Source organism: Odocoileus virginianus, chromosome 7 (genome assembly GCF_023699985.2).
Source record: "Odocoileus virginianus isolate 20LAN1187 ecotype Illinois chromosome 7, Ovbor_1.2, whole genome shotgun sequence".
Lineage (NCBI taxonomy): Eukaryota > Metazoa > Chordata > Mammalia > Artiodactyla > Cervidae > Odocoileus > Odocoileus virginianus.
Window position 1 is genome coordinate 74,550,841 of NC_069680.1, and position 17,640 is coordinate 74,568,480.

General features: G+C 38.6%; 1 protein-coding gene across 2 annotated transcripts in view; it reads left to right on the top strand.

Moving 5' to 3' along the window:
• The window catches only part of BMPR1A (bone morphogenetic protein receptor type 1A), a 141,059-nt gene that overhangs the window by 66,816 nt on the left and 56,603 nt on the right, over positions 1 to 17,640 (top strand). The window contains exons 2-3 of one of the 2 annotated variants that reach the window (XM_070470971.1): positions 16,128 to 16,231; positions 17,431 to 17,545. The gene's annotated coding sequence lies outside the window, so the exon portion shown is untranslated. The remainder of the gene's footprint in view (positions 1 to 16,127; positions 16,232 to 17,430; positions 17,546 to 17,640) is intronic. The other variant, XM_020915034.2, reaches the window with a different exon arrangement.

Sequence of the window (17,640 nt, forward strand, 5' to 3'; positions counted from 1 at the left end):
TTTTGAATATGCTTTCTAGGTTGGTCCTAACTTTTCTTCCAAGGAGCAAGTGTCTTTTAATTTTGTGGCTGCAGTCACCATCTGTACTGATTTTGGAGCCCCAAAAAATAAAGTCTGTCACTGTTTCTCCATCTATTTGCCATGAAGTGATGGAATCAGATGCCATAATCTTAATTTTCTGAATGTTGAGTTTTAAGCCAACTTTTTCACTCTCTTCTTTCACTTTCATTAAAGAGGCTCTTTAGTTCTTCTTCGCTTAGCCAAAGTGAAAACAGTGCCCAGTTGTGGATGTGACTGGTGATGGAAGTAAAGTATGATTCTGTAAAGAACAGAATTGCATAGGAGCCTGGAATGTTAGGTCCATGAATCAAGGTAAACTGGAAGTGGTCAAGCAGGAGATGGCAAGAGTGAGTGAACATTGACATTTTAGAAATCGGTGAACTAAAATGGACGGGAATGGGCGAATTTAATTCAGATGACCATTGTATCTACTACTGTGGGCAAGAATTCTTACCCTTGCAGTCAACAAGAGAGTCTAAAGTGCAGTACTTGGATGCAGTCTCAAAAATGACAGAATGATCTCTGTTTGTTTCCAAGGCAAACCATTCAGTATCACAGTAATCCAAGTCTATGCCCCAACCAGTCATGCTGAAGAAGCTGAAATTGAACGGTTCTGTGAAGATCTACAAGACTGCCTAGAACTAACATGCAAAAAAGATGTCCTTTTTCTTCATAGGGGACTGGAATGCAAAAGTAGGAAGTCAAGAGATACCTGGAGTAATAGGCAAATTTGGCCTTGGGGTACAAAATGAAGCCGGACAAAGGCTAACACAGTTTTTCGGAGAGAATGCACTGGTCATAGCAAACACCCTCTTTCAATAACACAAGAGATGACTCTACACATGAACATCACCAGATGGTCAATACAGAAACCAGATTGATTATATTTGCAGCCAAAGATGGAGAAGTTCTATATTGGCAGCAAAAACAAGACCAGGAGCTGACTGTAGTTCAGGTCATGAACTCCTTATTAGAAGATACAGATGTATTTTGAAGAAAGTAGGGAAACCACTAGACCATTCAGCTATGACCTAAATCAAATCCCTTACAATTATACAGTGGAAGTGACAAGTAGATTCAAGGGATTAGATCTGATAGAGTTCCTGAAGAACTATGGACAGAAGTTTGTGACATTGTACAGGAGACAGGGATCAAGACCATCCCCAAGAAAAAGAAATGCAAAAAGGCAAAATGGTTATCTGAGGAGGCCTTACAAATAGCTGAGAAAAGAAGAGAAGTGAAAGGAAAAGGAGGAAAGGAAAGATGCACCATTTGAATGCAGAGTTCCACATAATAGCAAGGAGAGATAAGAAAGCCTTACTCTGATCAATGCAAAGAAATAGAGGAAAACAATAGAATGGGAAAGACTAGAGATCTCTTCAAGAAAATTAGAGATACCAAGGGAACATTCATGCAAAGATGGGCACAATAAAGAACAGAAATGGTATGGACTTAACAGAAGCAGAAGATATTAAGAAGAGGTGGCAGGAATACACAGAAGAACTATACAATAAAGATCTTCATGATCCAGATAACCACCATGGTGTTACCTAGAGCCAGACATCCTGGAATGTGAAGTCAAGTGGACCTTTGGAAGCATCACTACAAAGTTAGTGGAGGTGATAGAATTCCAGTTGAGCTATTTCAGATCCTAGAAGCTGATGCTGTGAAAGTGCTGCACTCAATATGCCAGCAAACTTGGAAAACGCAGCAGTGGCCACAGGACTGGAACAGGTCAGTTTTCATTCCAGTCCCAAAGAAGGACAATGCCAAAGAATGTTCAAACTACCACACAACTACACTCATTTCACACGCTGACAAAACAATGCTTGAAATTCTCCAAGCCAGGCTTCAACAGTACATGAACCATGAGCTTCCAGATGTTCAAGCTGGATTTAGAAAAGGCAGAGGAACCAGAGATCAAATTGCCAACATTTGTTAGATCATCGAAAAAGCAAGAGAGTTCCAGAAAAACATCTACTTCTGCTTTATTGATTACACAGAAGCCTTTGACTCTGTGGATCGCAATAATCTGGAAAATTCTTCAAGAGATGGGAATACCAGACCACCTGATCTGCCTCCTGAGAAATCTATATGCAGGTCAAGAAGCAATAATTAGAACTGGACATGGAGCAACAGATTAGTTCCAAACTGGGAAGGGAGTACGTCATGGCTGTCTATAGTCACCCTGCTTATTTAACTTATATGCAGAGTACACCATGTGAAATGCTGGGCTGCATGAAGCACAAACTGGAATCAAGATTGCTGGACGAAATACCAGTAGCCTCAGATATGCAGATGACACCACCCTTATAGCAGAAAGCAAAGAGGAACTAAAGAATCTCTTGATGAAAGTGAAAGGGGAGAGGAAAGATTTGGCTTAAAACTCACCATTCAGAAAACTGAGATCATGGCATCTGTTCCCATCACTTCATGGAAAGTAGATGGGGAAACAATGGAAACAGTGACATACTTTATTTTCTTGAGCTCCAAACACTGGATGGTGACTGCAGCCACAAAATTAAAAGACCCTTGCTCCTTGGAAGAAAAGTTATGACCAACCTAGACAGCATATTAAAAGGCAGAGAGGTTACTTTGCCAACAAGGCATCTGTATAGTCAAAGCTTTGGTTTTTCCAGTATTCATGGCTTGATGTGAGGGTTGGACCATAAAAATAGCTGAAAGTGAAAGTGATTCAGTTGTGTCCGACTCTGTGTGACCCTGTGGACTATAGCCTACCAGGCTCCTCCATCCATGGGATTTTCCAGGCAAGAGTACTGGAGTGAGTTGCCATTTTCTTCTCCAGTGGATCTTCCCGACCCAGGGATCGAACCCGGGTCTCCCTCATTGTAGGCAGACACTTTACCGTCTTAGCCTCCAGGGAAACTTAAAGATAGCTGAGTGCCGAAGAATTGATGCTTTTGAATTGTGGTGTTGGAAAAGACTCTTGAGAGTCCCTTGGGCTGGTCAAACCAGTCAGTGCTAAAGGAAATCAGTCCTGTATATTCATTGGAAGGGCTTATGCTGAAGGTAAAGGTCCAATACTTTGGCCACTTGATGCGAAGAACTGACTCATTTGAAAAGACCCTGATGCTGGGAAAGATTGAGGGCAGGAAGAGAAGGGGACGACAGAGGATGAGATGGTTGGATGGCATCACCGACTTGATGGACATGAGTTTGAGCAAGCTCTGGGAGTTGGTGATGGACAGGGAAGCCTGGCCTTCTATAGTCCATGGGTTCAAAGAGTCAGACACGACTGAGTTACTAAACTGAATTGAATCCCAGATGGCACAGTGGTAAGGAATCTTCCTACCAATGCAAGAGACGTGAATTCCATCCCTCGGTCTGTAAGGTCCTTTGGAGTAGGAAGTGGCAACCTGCTCCAGTATTCTTGCCTGGAAAACTACATAGACAGAGGAGCCTTGCAGGCTCCAGTCCACGGGTTTGCAAAGAGTCGACGTAATTGAGCACACATATGCACACACATTCCAAGTGCTATACCTACATTAATTCCTTTGAGTCTTACCATTCAGATACATGTAATTATTCTATTTTACATATTGGGTACCAGGGAGGTTAAGCCACTTGGCCCAGACTTTATTTTCTTGGGCTCCAAAATCACTGCAGATGGTGATTGCAGCCATGAAATTAAAAGAAGCTTGCTCCTTGGAAGAAAGGAGCAAACCCAGAAAGCATATTAAAAAGCAGAGAGATTACTTTGCCAACAAAGGTCTGTATAGTCAAAGCTATACACGGTAGTCATGTACAGATAGGAGAGTTGGACCATAACGAAGGCTGAGTGCCTAAGAATTAATGCTTTTGAACTATGGTATTGGAGAAAGCTCTTGGGAGTCCCTTGGACTGCAAGGAGATCAAACCAGTCAATCCCAAAGGAAATCAGTCCTGAATATTCATTGGAAGGACTGATGCCGAAGCTGAAGCTCCAATACTTTGTCCACCTGATGTGAAGTGCTGACTCATTGGAAAAGACTCTGATGCTGGGAAAGATTGAAGGCAGGAGGAGAAGGGGAGGACAGGGGGTGAGATAGTTGGATGGCATCACCAACTCATGGACGTGAGTTTGAGCAAACTCCAGGAGATGGTGATGGACAGGGAGGCCTGGTGTGCTGCAGTCCATTGGGTGGCAAAGAGTTGGACACGACTGGGCGACTGAACAACAGCAACAGCAAATCTGTTGGAGCCAGGTTTCCAACCTTGGTACTTAGTTTGGCTCCAGAGTCCTTGTTCTTACCCATGTGTTCTTTTCTTTTTCCTCTCCTTCTTAAAGGAGTGGTAGATTGATTTCAGTCATCTTGGCTGTTGGGATTTCTGTATTAAGATGGACTGTGAAATCTTTGATGCTTGATTGTAAGGAAGACTAAAACGAGTATGATATCTGCTATGGACATTGGCTTCATGGGTGGCGGAAGATTTATCGTCTGGTTCAGACCATGCGTTGATTATTAAGCTCTACTACTCTAGAATCTGGGCCCCAGGTGGCACAATGGCCAAGCACAGTGCACCCTCCCAGCTCTCCCAGTAATACGGCCATCTGAACCTGTACCCCTCCCTCCTTGCACACTATCAATCCTAACCAGTCTTCAGAAGGACCATTTTAAATTCAGCCCACAGTGATCTTTCCACTTCTGAAGCAAGTTTGGTGTTTTGTTTTGTTTTTTTTTTTTTTTTTTTTTTGCTTCTCAGTTAATCATCATGTATGGTAGTATGACAGTGTTTGTATTGTCATCTGGTACTATTGTTTAAGAGTTAATATATAATGGCTTACCTCCTCACGTTGATTAAATGTTGCTTGCCAGCAGGGAACTGTGTCTTGAATGTTTTAAAATTTACTATAGTGCCCTCAGGAAGTATTATATTATCAAGTAATCTTTTATTTCTCTCTTTCAATCTCACTTGCCTGTTGAGAATAGAACTGTTCTCTGAAGTTCAAACATACCTAGCTTCACAAACTTAGTCCCTAAAGTATAGGTGTGTTTTGCAAGAAGGTGGATAATCCGTAGTCAGGCTGTTGGATTATATGCATTATATTGAGATAATTGCTTCTGATTTTCTGTCTGAAACTTCAAAACCTGCTGTTGCTTCTTTTAAAATCTTGATTGCCCTGGTTGTTGCTTATCCTGCTTACAACCCCCTCCCTTAGGTATGTGACTCACGATTTAAAAGACAGTGTTGTCTGGTAATTAGCTCCGTACCCCTCATCACATAGAGATGAGAACTTAAATGCAAGCTTCCCAGCTAAAACTTCTTCTCTGTATGTTTACCCACTCATGAACATGTAGCAACACTGTCCCTTTTAAAGGAAATATCTGTAGTCCACCTCCCACCCCTGTTGGAAATGATTAGTTTGTATATGCCTGTACATGTGATGAATTTTATATGAATTTAAATTCTCTTAATTGAAAATTTTATTTTCTATAGTTTCTAGAATGTCATTTAATTTCATTGATGCACACATTTGGATGAATGACAATTGAATATTTAATAAAGGTAGTTTCAAGTTTTTAGTAAATAATAATAAAGCCAAATATTGAACACAGGTTAATGGATTAAATTCTGACAACCAGTACATCCTTAGGTAATAGGATAGTTATCCATTTTCAGGATATGTAATTATTTTTTTAAGGAAACTATGTTTTAAAGGAATTCATTCCATCCTTACTTCCTTGCCTTAGTAATCCTGAAAATACGGGTGTGCATTCTTTAGGAAGTAGATCTGAGAAACAGATTTTAAAACATTCTTGTATTTTTTTTAAATTTTTTTTATTGAAAGATAATTGCTTTACAGAATTTTGTTGTTTTTTGTTAAACCTCAACCTGAATCAGCCATGAGTATACATATACCCCTCTCTTTTGAACCTCCCTCCCATCTCCCTACCCATCCCACCCCTCCAGGTTGATATAGTAATACATTCTTCTATTGGCTAAGTAGGATGTTTTAAAATCCTATTGGTATTACTATATATATATCTCAGCAGTATCAGAAACTTCGCAACTTATAGTATAATTGAGTTACTAAACAAGTTTTTTAAAGCCCATATGCCTTTGAATTGATTATAATACTCTGTTTATGAAGCATAGCTGTAATCTCTGCTCTGTTAAGCCAAGTGTAATTTTTGATCCTGTTGAATAACTTACAATTTATAGGAAAAAAGTTTTAAAATCTACTGATGAAAGTAAGATCTCTGAGATTTCCTTGGAGATCTGTCAATATTTGATTTTAGTAATGTCTGTCCTACTGACATTGTAAACTGAAACCTATGTGTAAAATTACAACTCGTAATGTATAAAGTCTCTGTTTTCCCCAGTTTTTGTTTTTGTTTTTTTTTAACCTAGCTCAGTTTTCATTCCAGTCCCAAAGAAAGGCAATGCCAAAGAATGTTCAAACTGCTGCACACTTAACCATAGTTACTTCAGTTTAAACTAAAATTTTTACTCTTAATATCTGTCCTGTATACAAAGGTACGTATGATGTAGATGTACATTTTACAGAGTTTTACTAAAAAAATGAATCTGTCTGTCCCAATCTCCTATCTCAAGAAATGTGATGGCAGCCTCTGAGATGCCCATGGCTTTTCCCTCCCAGAGGAAACCATCATCCTAAATTATTAAATACTGTTCTGTTAGTTTTCCTTCAGGTCTTCCACTTTTCTATTTTTCCTTTAGTATACATTTTCCTAGTGTTTCCTGTTTTTGAGTTTTATGTGAATGGAGTTCTACTGTATATGTATTCTTCTTAGACTTGTTTTGTTGTTGTTCAGCATATGGTTTCGAGATTTCATTCATATTGATACTATTATCTGAGTTATACTCATTTTTACTACTATGTGGTAATTCTTTTATATGAATATACTATAATTTATCCATTTTACTGCTGTTGGACACTTAGGTTTGCTGTTCAGAAAATGCTGCTGTAAATATTCTTGTACATGCTTTCTGGCAGATGTGCAAAAGGTTTCCCAGGTTATATATATACTTTGAGGTAGGATTTTGGGGTCTTGGGTATATACACTGTCAATTTTACTTGGTAATGGCAAAAAAAAAAAAAAAATCTCGTAAACAGTTGTACATTATGCCAAGTAAAGAATTCAAGAGGAACAGATTTGTGAGAAGATGGAAAAACAAAATAATAAGTTCTGTTTCATGTATTTTGAGCTTAGCAATTTGTTGGAAATGTTGAGCAGCCATCTGAAATGTGTTTATAGTTTGTAGCTCCACTCATCTTTGTTTTTTCCTGGGTTGACTCATTCAGGTGTCTCATCTTTACCTTCTCCTTGAAGTGATCTTATAAAAAGTGTTACATTATCACAACATAAAAATTATTTGATCATAATAGTAGATGTGTTCAGTTTTATACCTTCAGTCTCAGGCTGTCATATGCAGCCTTTTTATTTTTATAGACTTCAAAACATAGAGTTATGTTTAGCTAGTACAGGGATGATGTAAATGAGAAGTGAAGAGAGGGTGCTGTTATTATACAAGCAAACATGTATTCTAGGTAGCTGTTAGCAAGGGGAAGAAAATAAGAAAACCTGGGGATGCAAGCTAAAAGAAGCAGACAAGCAAGTAAATAAGTAAATAAACACAACTCTCTTTTGGGACCATTTAGTACCAAAGCAAATAGCATTATGTATTAATAGCCGCTGATGATTTCACTATATTGTAGCATAACTCTGTAACTGGTGTTCATAATGTTAATTCTAAATAATCTTTATTCTTCATTTGAGAAAGTGCAACAATGCACATTTAGAAGAAGTGGTGAACCCTTAGTACTCTAGAATCAATTCCTGATGATTCCTAATAGCAGAAATTTTGTTGTTTATATGTAGTGTGGTATGTTTGCCTATCATGTGAAAAAATGATCTAGTGATAATCTCTCAAAATTATACAGGAAAAAAATGAGTGGTATAGATTATTCTACTGACTGAATTGGATTTATTAAAATGAAAATATGGAAGTGATTTTTATGCTTCATTGTCAGAAGAATAAGGCTTTTATGAACATTCATGTTCATTTCTTTGGGACAGATGCCCAGGAATGCAGTTTGTTACACATAAGGGTATATTTAGTTTTTAAAGAAACTTTCAAACCATTTTCCAAAGTGGTTATGCCAGTTTATATTCTCAACGGCAGTGTATAAAAGATCTGTTTTCTTCACATTCTTGTCAGCACTTGGTATTGTCACTGTTTTTTATTTTAGCTGTTCCAGTGGGTGTGTTGGTAGTATCTCAGCATAGTCTTTTTTTTTTTTTTTTTTTCTCTTTCTGCTTTTTGGCTGTGCCACATGGCAGAGATTGTAACAGAAGACAGCAGATTAAATACATTGAAAGCAGATTATAGCAGTCTATGAATGTCTTCCTAAAGAATTTGGACTTCATTTTGTACATAATTGGAAATCATTCAAAAATTTTAAAATGTACTTACATTTTTATTATTTTAGTAAGTTTTTAGGGTTGTGCTATGAATATTTTAGAACATTTCATCACCACTCCAAATTTACCATTCCTACTCCTTGCTGTAGGCAACTACTGCTTTGCTTTCTTGGTATCTCAGTTTGGCTTTTCTGAACATTTTGTATATATGGGATCATACAGTATGTAGTATTTTGCATCTGGCTTCTTTTATTTAGCATATTTTGAGGTGCATTCATGTTGTAACATGTATCAGTATTTTGTTCCTTTTTATTACCCGATAATATTCCACTGTTTGATGATGCCACCGTTCATTTTATCCATTCACCAGCTGATGGACACTAGGATTATTTCCAGCATTATGAGGAATGCTGCTGAGAACATTTGTATATGTCTTTTTAGGGAGAGGTGGCCCATGGCTTGTGGGATCTTAGTTCCCTGACCAGGAATGGAACCCACACCTCCTGCAGTGGTAGCTCAGAGTCTCAACCACTGGACTGCCAGGGAACACCCTGCATACAAGTCTTTAAAGTGAAAGTTGCTCAGTTGTGTCTGACTCTTTGCAGCTCCTCAGACTATAGCCCTGCAGTCTCCTCTGTCCATGGAATTCTCCAGGCCAGAATACTGGAGTGGGAAGCTGCTCCCTTCTCCAGGCGTCTTCCCAACCCAGGGATCAAACCCAGGTCTCCTGCATTGCAGGTGGATTCTTTACTGTCTGAACCACCAGCGAAGCCCTGTGTAAGTCTTTATATAGACACTTATTTTCATTTCTCTGGGTAGGTTCCTATGGAGGGAATTTTGTATCTTGTGGTTAGGTTTTGCTTACATTTAACTTTTTAAGAAATTGGCAAGCTTTTCTCCGAAGTGGCTGCATCATTTTACAGCAGTGTATGGGAGTTCCAATTTCTCCATTTCGTTACCACCATTTAATGTTGTCTGTCTTTTTGAGAATAGCCATTATCGTGGGTATGTAGGGATATATCATAGATTTCATTTGTGTTTCCTAATGACTTAGGATGTTTATAATCTTTTCATGAAGCATGGTTGTATTTTACAAACATGAGTGCAGTGCAAGAGGTAAGAATGGAGATGTGCACCACAAAAGATGAGAGACTGCACCAGATGTGTGTAGAGTTGAGGGAGACAGATTTCAAAGATATATCAGGATTAGAACAGGCAGCATGTAATAACTGCCTCGTATAATGAGTAAAGCAGAGGGACGTGGGACTAGTGACCCAAAGATTTTCATCATTGACTATTAAGTAGATGGTGTTGTCATTAGCCAGAAAATCGAGTATGGGTGCACAAACATTTTTTTTTTGTTGGTAGATGATTGTTTTTATATTCTGTTCTCTTGATATATCACTGGAATAAATATTTAATACAGCTGTTTGATAGTTTAGAAATATGTTATCTAGTTCAAAAGAAGGCTCTGGATTGAAATATAAATTTGGGAGAGTTACCACTGTACAAATAACAGTTGAATTCATTGAAATAAATAGTGTATCTATTCCTAAATGGCTGTATCCACTGTGTTACTTTTGGTCACTGAAAACTGCATAAATAATAAAAGGGTAAATTTTGTTGTTGTTCAGTCGCTAAGTCATGTTCGACTCTCTGCGACCCCGTGAACTGGAGCACTCCAAGCTCTTCCACTGTCTCCCGGAGTTTGCTCAAATTCACGTCCATTGAGTCAGCTATCTAACCATCTTATTCTCTGCCACCCCTTTCACGTTTTGCCTTCAGTCTTTCCCAGCATCAGGCTCTTTTCCAATGAGTCGGCCCTTCAGATCAGATGACTAAAGTATTGGACTGCTGCTGAAGCAGCAGTCCTTCCAATGAATATTCAGGGTTGGTTTCCTTTAGGATTGACTGGTTCGATCTCCTTAAGATCCAAGTTAATAAAATGATTCTAGAATTATTTCTTTTAGGTATAGAAGCATCACAATTTTAGAGAATCAAAATTCTCCAAGCTTGGCTTCAAAAGTATGTGAACTGAGAACTTCCAGATGCTCAAGGAAAGGCAGAGGAACCAGAGAGCAAATTGCCAGCATCTGTTGGATTGTAGAAAGAGCCAGAGAATTCCAGAAAAACATCTACTTTGGCTTTATTGACTGCATCAAAGCCTTTGACTCTGTGGATCACAACAAACTGGAAAATTCTTAAAGAAATGGGAATACTAGATCACCTGACCTGCCTCCTGAGAAACCTGTATGCAGGTCAAGAAGCAACAGTGAGAACTGGACATGTAACAACAGACTGATTCCAAATTGGGAAAGGAATACGTCAAGGCTGTATATTGTCACCCTGCTTATTAAACATATATGCAGAGTACATCATGTGAAGTGCTGGGCTGAATGAAGTACAAGATGAAATAATAAATTTACATACACAGATGATACCACCCTTACATCTTCCCTGCTGTCTCAGCTGGCAAAGAATCCGCCTGCAATCCAGGAGACCTGGATTCAATCCCTGGATTGGGAAGATCCCCTGGGGGAGGGCATGGCAACCCACTCCAGTATTCTTGCCTGGAGAGGAGCCTGACAGGCTGCAGTCCATGGGGTCGCGAAGAGTTGGACATGACTGAGTGACTGAACTGAACTGAAATAGCATCACCGCAGACCCAGGTTTTTTCCATCTTTTAGTGCTGTCATTGCTTTTCTGTTGGGTTGTCCTCTTAGACTTTCTCTTTCCTCATGGTCCTAAGATGGCTGTCATAGTTCTACTTAACAGTTCAAACCCAAAGTTGCCTGAAAAAAATACATATTTTCAGTTGGGTGTCTTTTTTATCAGCCCAGGAAAACCTTTCCCAGAACCTCTTCAGCAAAGTTAGTCTCTTGTCTTATTGGCCAGAATTGCATCAGACGCTTATTGTTAAAGCATTCATTGGTAGGAGGAACGGAAATTGCCACAGTTGATTTCAGTTCAGTTCAGTCGCTCAGTCGTGTCCGACTCTTTGCGACCCCATGAATCGCAGCATGCCAGGCCTCCCTGTCCATCACCAATTCCTGGAGTTTACTCAAACTCATGCCCATCGAGTCGGTGATGCCATCCAACCATCTCATCCTCTGTCATCCCCTTCTCCTCCTGCCCCCAATCCCTCCCAGCATCAGGGTCTTTTCCAGTGAGTCATCTTTTCACATGAGGTGGCCAAAGTATTGGAGTTTCAGCTTCAGCATCAGTCCTTCCAATGAACACCCAGGACTGATCTCCTTTAGGATGGACTGGTTGGATCTCTTTGGTTTATACTAGAATTTTTTAACCATGGTGTTAAATATTCTGTTTTATTTCTTTTGAAAGAAGCTTTTTTTCCCATGCCTTTTGATTCTCTGTTGATTAGACAGGTAAGTTTTTCTGGACAGCTTAGTTTCATATCACTAAGTGGTTCCTATTTAGTACTTCAGAGCAACTAATATTTGTTGAAATCATACTCTGTATCATCAGTTCAGTTCAGTTGCTCAGTTGTGTCCGACTCTTTGCGACCCCATGAATCACAGCACGCCAGGCCTCCCTGTCCATCACCAACTCCGGGAGCCCACCCAAACCTATGTCCATTAAGTTGGTGATGCCATCCAATCATCTCATACTCCATTGTCCCCTTCTCCTGCCCTCAATCTTTTCCAGCATGAGGGTCTTTTCAAATGAGTCAGCTCTCCCCATCAGGTGGCCAAAGTATTTAAGTATTGGAGTTAAAAGCTTCAACATCAATCCCTCCAATAAACACCCAGGACTGATCTCCTTTAGGATGAACTGGTTGGATCTCCTTGCAGTCCAAGGGACTCTCAAGAGTCTTCTCCAACACAACAGTTCAAATGCGTCAATTCTTCAGCACTCAGCTTTCTTTATGGTCCACTCTCATATCCATACATGGTTACTGGAAAAACCATAGCCTTGATTAGATGGACCTTTGTTGACAAAGTAATGTCTCTGCTTTTGAATGTGCTGTCTAGGTTGGTCATAACTTTCCTTCCAAGGAGTAAACGTGTTTTAATTTCATGGCTGCAGTCACCATCTGCAGTGATTTTGGAGCCCAGAAGAATAAAGTCAGCCACTGTTTCCACTGTTTCCCCATCTATTTGCCATGCAGTGATGGGAGCAGATGCCATGATCTTAGTTTGCTGAATGTTGAGCTTTAAGCCAACTTTTTCACTCTCCTCTTTCACTTTCATCAAGAGGCTCTTTAGTTCCTCTTCACTTTCTGCCATAAGGGTGGTGTCGTCTGCATATCTGAGGTTATTGATATTTCTCCTGGCAATCTTGATTCCAGCTTGTGCTTCCTCCAGCCCAGGGTTTCTCATGATGTTCTCAGCATATAAGTTAAATAAGCAGGGTGACGATGTACAGCCTTGATGTACTCCTTTTCCTATTTGGAACCAGTCTGTTGTTCCATGTCCAGTTCTAACTGTTGCTTCCTGACCTGCATATAGGTTTCTCAAGAGGCAGGTCAGGTGGTCTGGTATTCCCATCTCAGAATTTTCCACAGTTTGTTGTGATCCACACAGTCAAAGGCTTTGGCATAGACAATAAAGCAGAAATAGATGTTTTTCTGGAACTCTCTTGCTTTTTCAATGATGCAGTGGATGTTGGCAGTTTGATCTCTGGTTCCTCTGCCTTTCCTAAAACCAACTTGAACATCTGGAAGTTCCCGGTTCATGTATTGCTGAAGCCTGGCTTGGAGAATTTTGAGCATTACTATACTAGCGTGTGAGATGAGTGCAATTGTGCGGTAGTTTGAGCATTCTTTGGGGTTGCCTTTGGAATTGGAATGAAAACTGAGCTTTTTCCAGTCCTTTGGCCACTGTTGAGTTTTCCAAATTTGTTGGTGTATTGAGCCCAGCACTTTCACAGCATCATCTTTCAGGATTTGAAATAGCTCAACTGGAATTCCATCAGCTCCACTAGCTTTGTTTGTACTGATGCTTTCTAAGGCCCGCTTGACTTCACATTCCAGAGTGTCTGGCTCTAGGTGAGTAATCACACCATCATGATTATCTGAGTCATAAAGATCTTTTTTGTACAGTTCTTCTTTGTATTCTTGCCGCCTCTACTTAATATCTTCTGCTTCTGTTAGGTCAGTACCATTTCTGTCCTTTATCGAACCTATCTTTGCATGAAATGTTCCCTTGGTATCTCGAATTTTCTTGGGCCAGGGGTAGCTCCTCACGGCCACGCCTCTGCACAGTCCCTCATAGCCGGCGAATTCTAGGATTCAATGAAAAATAAGAAACTTAGAGCTTGATATGAAAATATGCTTAGGCAGAAGAGTGCTATCATAGAATTATAGACTAAAGTTCATTTGTATTTGGGGTTTAATGCCATTGTATATACCTTTTGTTTTATGAGAAAAGTCATCTTAAGTTTCAAAATCAAGCTTATATTCAATTTATAAATGAACATTTGGAACAGAATCTATTTATAAGTTGACCTTCCCTTTCTGTATTAAGTGGATTACATTCTTTTTTATAGAAATGCTTTCCAAACTAATCTAAATTATACTGTTATTGCTGCTGCTGCTAAATCGCTTCAGTCGTGTCTGATTCTGTGGATCCCCATAGACGGCAGCCCACCAGGCTCCCCCGTCCCTGGGATTCTCCAAGCAAGAACACTGGAGTGAGTTGCCATTTCCTTCTCCAGTGCATGAAAATGAAAAGTGAAAGTGAAGTTGCTCAGTCGTCCGACTCTTAGCGACCCCATGGACTGCAGCCCACCAGGCTCCTCCGTCCTTGGGATTTTCCAGGCAGGAGTACTGGAGTGGGGTGCCATTGCGTTCTCTGAGATTATACTGTTAGAGTTACAGTAAAACTATGCTATGGTTTTCTGAAGCATAATGTTTGAGTTTTTCAGTTAATATACCAAAGGTTTTAATAGTAATTATACCCTTAGTTTAAGAGCCCCACTGAGGTATTTTGCAAAATGATTATTTTATAATTTTTTATTTTTAAAAATAGTTTTTTAATTGCAGCTGTGATGTTTATAACAGTACTTGTACAGTATGTGGGATGCTTTTTATGAATGCTAAGAGAGGGAAATGAAGAAAGAAGAAATTTGAAGTGGTGGAAGGAAAAATGTATAATCAATATCTGATTTTGTGAATACTAAGAAATTGCTACTTTATGACATCTGGTACACATTGAAAAGCTATCAGCTTTCCTGATAGCTTAGTTGGTAAAGAATCCGCTTGCGATGCAGGAGACCCCAGTTCGATTCCTGGGTCGGGAGGATCTGCTGGAGAAGGGATAGGCTACCCACTCCAGTATTCTGGCCTGGAGAATTCCATGGAATATTTAGTCCATGGTGTTGCAAAGAGTCGGACACAGCTGAACGACTTTCACTTTCACACGTTGAAAAACAATCTTAGATTTTGTCTTAGACTGAGTATCAAAACCATGTTTATACTAGTTTTTTTTTTTTAAATCTTATTAATATAGCTGTTATTGGGTAATGTTCTAATACTTCAAAGATAGCTATGATATCCATAATTGATGCTTGTCACTGATGGATTCTGTGTGGTTAGTGATCTTTAAGCTATCCCAGTGCTTTAAGATTTAACCCCTTTGATAATTTTGAAGGGCTTCAAAACTGAGAGGGATGTGTTCATTTTGATGGCAAAAAGAAAAAGTTTTGTAAAGGCACTATGGGATTAAAATGAACGTTTCCCATGTTTGCAAATACTTATTAACTTTGAGGAAATACCACTGTTAGCTCTGAATTAGAAAGTACTAGAATATATCCAGAAGGATTCAATTTTCATTTATTCTGAATCATTAAGAAGCTCAAATGTGTTTTTAAAAGAATTACCTTTTCCTTAATGTATTTTCTAGACCTAAGAAACTTGAAAATTTCAGGCACAAAATCTTTGGTGGAATTAATACTTAAAATTGTTTAGTGTTTGGTTTTGACTGGATCTGTTGTCACTGTTAAACGCAGTTCATAGTGCTAAAAGCCTGTGGCACAGTATCTTATAAATTGAGTGATTAAAGTTGATGCAAGCATTTTGCGTATGTGAATTCCGTTTCTGTGCCTGTATGGTATAGATCTCTGCTTAAAGGACTGTAATTGCAAAAGTTAGAAAAAGCTTTGCTTTGACTCACAGTTTCTAGTATGTAAAAAGTGGCTTGCAGACCTGCATCGCGAAGCACATCCTGTCTTTTGATTGTCTTTTATTTTCCTGTTAGTAGTAAAGTCAAATCTTATGTGGTTTTCCTTAGCCGGTCTTAAATTCAGTCCTTAGAAACGCTTTTCTGAAGTTTATGATTTGTCATGTCTTTGTACATGTGAGAGGATTGAAGGAGGATAGATCAGGGTCTTAGACTTTGCAGATGGAATATTTGAAGAGTCTTTTTGATTATGTATTTTCCTTTTTAATTAATTTTAGATTTAGCCTAAAGCTTATAACTTTTTTTTTCCACACCAAGGAAAAAGTGTAATAAATAGTGCTGTAATAAACAATGCTTGGTAAGTGGTTTACCTGCTAATTTTATTTATTATTTGATCCATTGGAAATATCTGGTAGAACTAGAATCAGGCCATACGTTTTTAAATATAGTCACTTTGATTGGTCTTTAAAGCTTTATGAGAATACGTTAATGTGAGCTTTGTTTATTGTAGTGATTTCCTCCCTCTCTTCTTCCATAGCCCTTAGGGAAGAATTGGCAAAGAATGGCTTTGGAGGGAAATCTTTATGCCTTTTCTAAAGTGGAAACACAATGTATTTCTTAAATTATTATTATTGTTATAAGGTAAATTTTTTAAGACTATGATCATGGGGTAGGGGGAGGCGGGGAATGCTAAATACCAAGTCTCCGTTACTACCCTCCTTTGTTACTCTGAATGATGGTCTAAGTTTTGGTCATATGAGTACCCTGAAAAATATCAGGGACCTGGTGAAGTTATAGGTAACTTCTGCATTGGTAAGACTGTTAAAGGCTTCTAAATGCAGGCAAAGCATTACTAATTGCTTTCAGGGTTGGTCTGTCTTTAGTTGGACCATGAAAGATTTAGCATGGCCCTATGGCAGCCTGTCTGCTGAGTGGAGACTCTTGTCTTTAAGAAAGGCTATCTGATATGCTGGACCGTTTCAAGTTGCCCCAGTTTACATGAATTTAGTCATTATTGCCAAGACTACTAAACCTCAGTGTGACACAAATGATACTTCTAAATGGACTTGAAGACAAAGGCGTTTTGACCTTTCAGTGGGACATAAGTAATGTTCATACAGCTTAAAATTTTTCTTTTTACAATAGGAAACAGAATACTGTGCTATTTGAAGTTTCAGTTAAAAGATACCTTCAATGAAATTATTTTTGTGATCCTTAAATAAGCAGCACCCCTGTCTTTAAATAAATTAAAGATTTTAATAGCTTCCTTCTTTTATATTATGAACATTATCTCTTAAAGCAGTAGGTTACTAATGGCAGCAGTAACACAGTTGAAACCTATGCCATGGACGTAGAACTGGCAGTGCAATTAATTCTTGACCCTCACTGTTCCTGATATTCTAGGTTGACGTTTGCCTGAAATTAAAACTGCTGAGACTTTGTGATAAAATTGAAATGCTAGCTGGGTGATCAAATATATTTTTCTCAAGTAGGAATCCTAATATTGTAGAGTTGTGAATTTTAGTGCTGCTTCTGATGTTCTTGCTTTTCAATTAGAAATGTGATTTTTTTCCCCCACTAAAGCTTATTAGGCTGATACAGAAATTCACATGTGAGTAATTTTTTCCACAGATCTGTTATGTTATAAAGTTGAAAATACTCAAAATTTAGAACATCTTTGAGCAAAGGTTGGTAAAGTGATAGTTTCTAGAGTGCTGTAGAACTTTGCATTAAAAATATACAGTTTTATGCATGATAAAATTTTAGTATTTCTTCTACATGTGTTATTCCATTAAATAAACATTCTTTCAATCTTAAATATATTCTTTTTTTCTAAACAGATTTATGAAAATATGCATCAGTTTAATACTGTCTTGGAATTCATGAGATGGAAGCATAGGTCAAAGCTGTTTGGAGAAAATTGGAAGTACAGTTTTATCTAGCCACATCTCTGAGGTAAGAAAAAGACTTAAGAATATAATTAATGTGAAAATTCTCATTTCTTAGCAATTAAAAATTGTCCTATTTTATCACTGCAACTTTGTTATCTT